Here is a 6,294-nt window from a genome sequence, read left to right as displayed (position 1 = left end):
CTGATTTTGAATTGTGTTGATGTTCTACTGCCAGAAGTAAATGTTTTAGTGATATTATCAAGATCATGCTGTAAACATTTTGTTCTCTTGAAAACTGTTTGTGGAAGTAATTGACATTTCCGATCAGTCAAATTATCTTTTTCTTTTTTCTGTTGGGTTTAATTAAAATAATCAGATCCTCTTCCAAGAGTTTATTCCAAATGCTAGTTCTTGGCAGTATTTTATGTAATCGTGATTAAACAAATCCAGTTCTTTAAAGCAGTGGCGGCAATATCACTGGCTAGAATGTTTTCACAAGTCACAAGTTGAGCACACTTGAAAACCTGACGTTATAATAGCTGAATTTACCTGCGATTAAACTATTATGCCGGTTTAGTAATATTCTAAGCGTTTTATGCTCATAGTGCCAGTTGCCATAACCAGCTGGACATGCATCTGTTCAGAGAAAATGGCAGCTCACGATACTACAACAATATTTCTAACATTCCAATGTAATCTTTTTGGGTTTAAAGAACATTTCCAGTCTCAAACTCCATTGTAGTGGCATAGAGCATGGATGCAACGTGGAGCTTTAGGACAAAGGCAATGGAGGGCAGTGTTTTGTTCGCCTCTTTCCACCACAATGCATCAGGAACAATAGGACAACTCTTGTGACCCATTCTGAAATAAAAGGCTGCTGAATCTCAAAGAGCAGCTTTTCTCCTATTGTTTTGAAGGCCTGGTGCACTATTGACCAAGACGATATAAGGTTTACTAGCATTTGGTTAGATATCCTAGTTGATACAACAACAACAGCAACAATACTATTACTATTATATATATATATAAGTTTTCATCTGTTGCTCTCCATGCTTGACCGGCAGTAATTCGATTAGCTGCAGTAGTAATGGTCCACTACTTATAATAAAAGAATTAACATTTAAATCCTGGTGTTTCCACAGGTTTATGAGTAAAATTGATTGATGTTGGATGTTCATATGCATCTTCTACAAACAGAAATCATGCACAATTCATGCTTAAAACAAGATAATTTTAAGTTTAACGGCAGCATATGTATACAGTGTAAAAAATGAATAAAAGGTTTTTAGAAGTTGTAAATAAAACAATTTATTGGATTACTCCAAATTAATGGAGTATGTCTTACAAGGAGAGTCTTCCTTCATGTTTAGTTCAGCGTGTTACTTCCCAGTTTTTCTAGCAATATAGCCATTTCTTTCAGTATACATTTAATGGTGAGAACAATTAAAAGAGATATTTTTAATGAGAGGACTAAGAAATATGTGGACATCTATCATGGATTACTTGGGTTGTTACCGACATCTGGTGAAAATTTCAAGTCAACAGCACCTATTTACTCAGAAAAATGGTGACGTGTTCAATACTTATTTTACCCGCTGTATATATACACACACATTTTGTTATGTTACAGCCTTATTCCAAAATAGATGAAATTCATGTTTTTCCTCAAAATTCTACAAACAATAACCCATAATGACAATGTGAAACAAGTTTGTTTGAAATCTTTGCAAATAAAAATTAAAACAAAAAAAATAAATCACATGTACATAAGTACACTCAAAATTGAGCTCAGGTGCATCGTGTTTCCACTGATCATCATTGAGCTGTTTCTACAACTTGATTGGAGTCCACCTGTGGTAAATTCAGTTGATTGGACATGATTTGTAAAGGCACACACCTGTCTATATAAGGTCCCACAGTCAACAGTGCATTTAAGAGCACAATCCAAGCCATGAAGTCCAAGGCATTGTCTAGACCAGTGGTTCCCAACCCTGGTCCTTGAGGCACCCCAACACTGCACGTTTTGCATGTCTCCTTAATCAAACACACCTGATTCAGATCATCAGTTCATTAGTAGAGACTTTATGACCTGAAATTGGTGTGTCAGAGAAAGGAGACATGCAAAATGTGCAGTGTTGGCGTGCCTCAAGGACCAAGGTTGGGAACCACTGGTCTAGACCTCCGAGACAGGATTGTGTCGAGGCACAGAACTGGAGAAGGAAGTGCATTCTTTCCGGATGCACTTGTATATGAGTCAAATTATGATTCAAACTAAATGGTGAAACGATTCCTTACTTTTAGTTCACTAAGAGAAGGTTTTGCTTAAAGGGAGAGTTCACCCAAAAATGAAAATGATGTAATTACTTACTCAGATTACTCACCCTCACGTCATTCCAAACCCATAATGCCTTTGTTCAGCTTTAGAACACAAATTAAGATATTTTTGATGAAATCCTAGCGCTTTCTGACACTCCATAAACAGCAAGAATCCTACCACGTTCAAGGTACCAAGAATAAAGACAAAATAGTGCATGTGACATTAGTGGTTCAACCGCACTTTTATGAAGCTACAAGAATAGTTTTTGTGTGCAAAAAACTAAAATAACTTTTATTTAACTATTGATGAACGAAGGTCTTACGGGTTTGGAATGACATGAGGGTGAGTAATTAATGACAGAATTTTCAATTTTGGGCGATCTATCCCTTTAAAGACTCAGTAGATGACATTTCAGTAGTTAAGTTAATTTTATAGTTCAAATGACAAAACTGTGATATGTATTCATCAATGATTGTTTATTCCCCCAATTACTGCCTTTCACAGAAAGTTAGAATGTAAGTTTATGAAATATAGCCTCAACACAAATCATTTAGTTCAACACACAAATCCAGGCCTATTGAGAAGTGAAATTGTATCCTCTGTCCCATGGCATACATGTGAAGGTGCAGTGTTTCATTATTGTGTCTTTTGTACGTAGTCTTTTTCTTACCATGCTCCTCTGGTGATGTTGTACCTCAGAGACCCAGCATGAGAAACTCGCCCATCTCTTTGTCTGTCATTCAGCGGATCTTGTTTTAGGCTGCTGGGAGAGCAGGTTCCCACAGAGGTGTAGAGCATTTATCAGCTAGGTAAGTTAACCGTTCCTAAGTGCTGATGTTGGATAAGAGCAAGCGAGTCACAGCCAAGCCAACAAAGAGTGACTTTGTCAGTTCTGTCACATAGACCCAAAATGCCTTTTAATTCAGGGGGACAAGAGGTGGATTTTCCTCTTCTGTAATCTGTTGCTATACATCAGATACTCGAGCTGGAACTAAGAGAGCTCTGTTAGTCCTTCACTTACATAAGGGGCATTTAGCCCATAACACCTATACTGAGGCCTGTAACGTTGTACTGTATAGAAAAGCAACATGATACATTGTACATTGTGAATTTGAGATTTGACTGTCTTTTCCTTCTACTTTTTGTAGCTGTACAAAACTGCATGTTAAACCTTTTGCAAATTACAAACCAATCCCAGCTTACTGTGACTGTGAGCGAACTCATACAGCACTTTTCTCTGGCCTGCTTTTCCATGTTTTCATACTGACTTTGCTTTCAGCCCATATAGAAAATGTAAAATATAACTAGAAAAAGAAAATATATTCCTTATGTATTAATGAAGGTGAAGGGACATGTGGCCAAGTATGGTGACCCATACTCGGAATTAGTGCTCTGCATTTAACCCATCCAAAGTGCACACACACAGCAGTGAACACACACACCCGGAGCAGTGGGCAGCCATTTTTGCAGTTGGGGGTTCGGTGCCTTGCTCAAGGGCACCTCAGTCGTGGTATTGAAGGTGGAGAGAGCGCTGTACATTCACTCCCCCCATCTACAATCCCTGCCGGTACGAGACTCGAACCCACAACCTTTGGGTTAAAGGTTCCCACAACTTCCCCGACTTATAATGATCAATATATAAAATTATTTAACGTATATTAAATATACAGCATAATATATTACAATATATTGAGCAATACATGGGGAACTGATGCTTTTCAGATCTTGAAAAATATGTAATGTATTTATTTATATATCTTAATGTCATTTTATATTCAATAATGCACTTTTTATATAGGTTAAATATGGTACTGTGTTTTACACACATACACACACATTAGAATATATGTACTATGTATGTGCAATGGGGGGTGAAAACTTTTGAACAGAATGGATGTCTGTACATTTTTCTTATTTTTCTTATTTCTTATTTAACTCACAACTTACAGACTTTAAAGGATCTGCTGCTAATGGTGCTAGAAACAGGACAGGTTCAGAGGTCTTGTGGAGTCCATGCCTTGACACATCAGAGCTGTTTTGGACGCACGAAAGGAACTTACACAATATTAGTGGTTTTAATGTTGTAGCTGTTCGGTGGATAAAATTGATAAAACCTGATCTTTGCAAAAAAAAACTAAACACAGGAGTGTTACAGGTAATGTTATTGAAGAATATTAATAAAGAAAACAATGCATTGTTTTCTTTATTAATATTCTTCAATAACATTACCTGTAACACTCCTGTGTTTTGTTTTTTTTGCAAAGATCAGGTTTTATCAATTTTATCCACCAAACAGCTACAACATTAAAACCACTAATATTGTGTAAGTTCCTTTCGTGCGTCCAAAACAGCTCTGATGTGTCAAGGCATGGACTCCACAAGACCTCTGAACCTGTCCTGTTTCTAGCACCATTAGCAGCAGATCCTTTAAAGTCTGTAAGTTGTGAGTTAAATAAGAAATAAGAAAAATAAGAAAAATGTACAGACATCCATTCTGTTCAAAAGTTTTCACCCCCCAGCTCTTAATGCATCGTTTTCCCTTCTGGAGCATCAATGAGCATTTGAACCTTCTGTAATAGTTGCATATGAGTCCCTCAGTTGTCCTCAGTGTGAAAAGATGGATCTCAAAATCATAGTCATTGTTGGACAGGGTTCAAATACACAAAAATGCTGCAAAACCAAAGAATTTGTGGGAATTCATTCAGATAAGAACACAGCATTAAGAATCAAGGGGATGTAAACTTTTGAATGGGGTAATTTTTATAAATTCAACTATTATTGTCTCTTGTGGACCACATGTAAACATCTTTTATGTGAAATATCAGTACTACAGTACTAAAAATACAATAACATGCATTTTGTATGATATATATATATATATTAACATGTTTTTTAAAGCCCGAGATGGTGGGATAGACTTCAGTATCCATGGAATTGATGGAAGGATATACAACTTGTTAATGCTATTAATCTGTAATATCTCCTCAACAGATGGAATATATCTGCTACACCCTGATGTCTGTTACAAAGACATCAAGAAATCACTGACATTTTATTGACAAGGAACTATTGCAATATCATTACACTTTTAAAAACAATGAAAAGAATGAAATGTTGTCATCACCAACCCAGTAAGAATTTTGTATGCTTGAAAAGTATATGTCTTCAGTGGCATGGACGGTCTGTCAAACAAATATCTTCTAAATAGGACAAACATGAACAGCTGGGCTCTTATACAGCATATAATAATCTGCCTTTTGCCGAACTCCTCCTTCTCCCTTTTCATATCACATATCAGACTGGAAAGGCATTTATTTTCAATAAAATGAATGAAGAAAACAAAGTGCCTCATGGGTGTTTTTCGGCCAAGCTCAGGTGTAGGGATGGCTTTATTGTCCCAAGAAGAGACAATAAAAATTTAATACATTTAATAAAAATTATTATTTACACTCAATACATTGTTATTGCATACTGTTTTATAATGTACTACAATACTGAGGTGCAAATATCTGCCAGTTGCACTACGCAGTATAAATAGCATCTAACTAATAATATTGAAAGTATTGGAATATAAAGAAAATGCTACTAAATAGTGTAAATAAAGTCTATCGCTATTTTCACTTAGTGTAAATAGCATCTGTTGCTGCTTGCACTTAGTGTAAATAGTATCTATTGCCACTGCCTTTGTACAAAAAAAAAAGTAAGCATCAAGTTCCATGCCTTAACGTGGGGCTTAAGCTGATGATACAAAAAAGTATGAAATAAATTACACTAATTCATACAAATTAGCCATCAATTTGCAAAACTGTGAAATAGTTACGAATTGCTAAGGGAGTGAGTTGCATTTTCCTGTGGCTCCAGAAATAAGTGTCATGTTATACTGTACCTGTTTAAAGGTCTGTCCACACCAAGAATGATGATTTATAGAATGTGGATTTATAATGATAAATATAACAATAATTATATTAGCATCCACACCAACGCACAATATTGTTCTGTTTAATACAAGCGTGCACTGCCGTTTTGTCTCCTGCTGCTTTAAAGGGGTCATATGATGCGATTTCAAGTTTTCCTTTCTCTTTGGAGTGTTACAAGCTGATTGTGCATAGATAAGATCCCTGAAGTTGCAAAGACTAAAGTCTCAAAACCAAAGAGATATTCTTTATCAAAGTTAAGAC

Source organism: Sinocyclocheilus grahami, unplaced genomic scaffold (assembly GCF_001515645.1).
Source record: "Sinocyclocheilus grahami isolate Dianchi unplaced genomic scaffold, SAMN03320097.WGS_v1.1 scaffold98.1, whole genome shotgun sequence".
Lineage (NCBI taxonomy): Eukaryota > Metazoa > Chordata > Actinopteri > Cypriniformes > Cyprinidae > Sinocyclocheilus > Sinocyclocheilus grahami.
Note: the sequence above shows the minus strand (reverse complement) of the source record.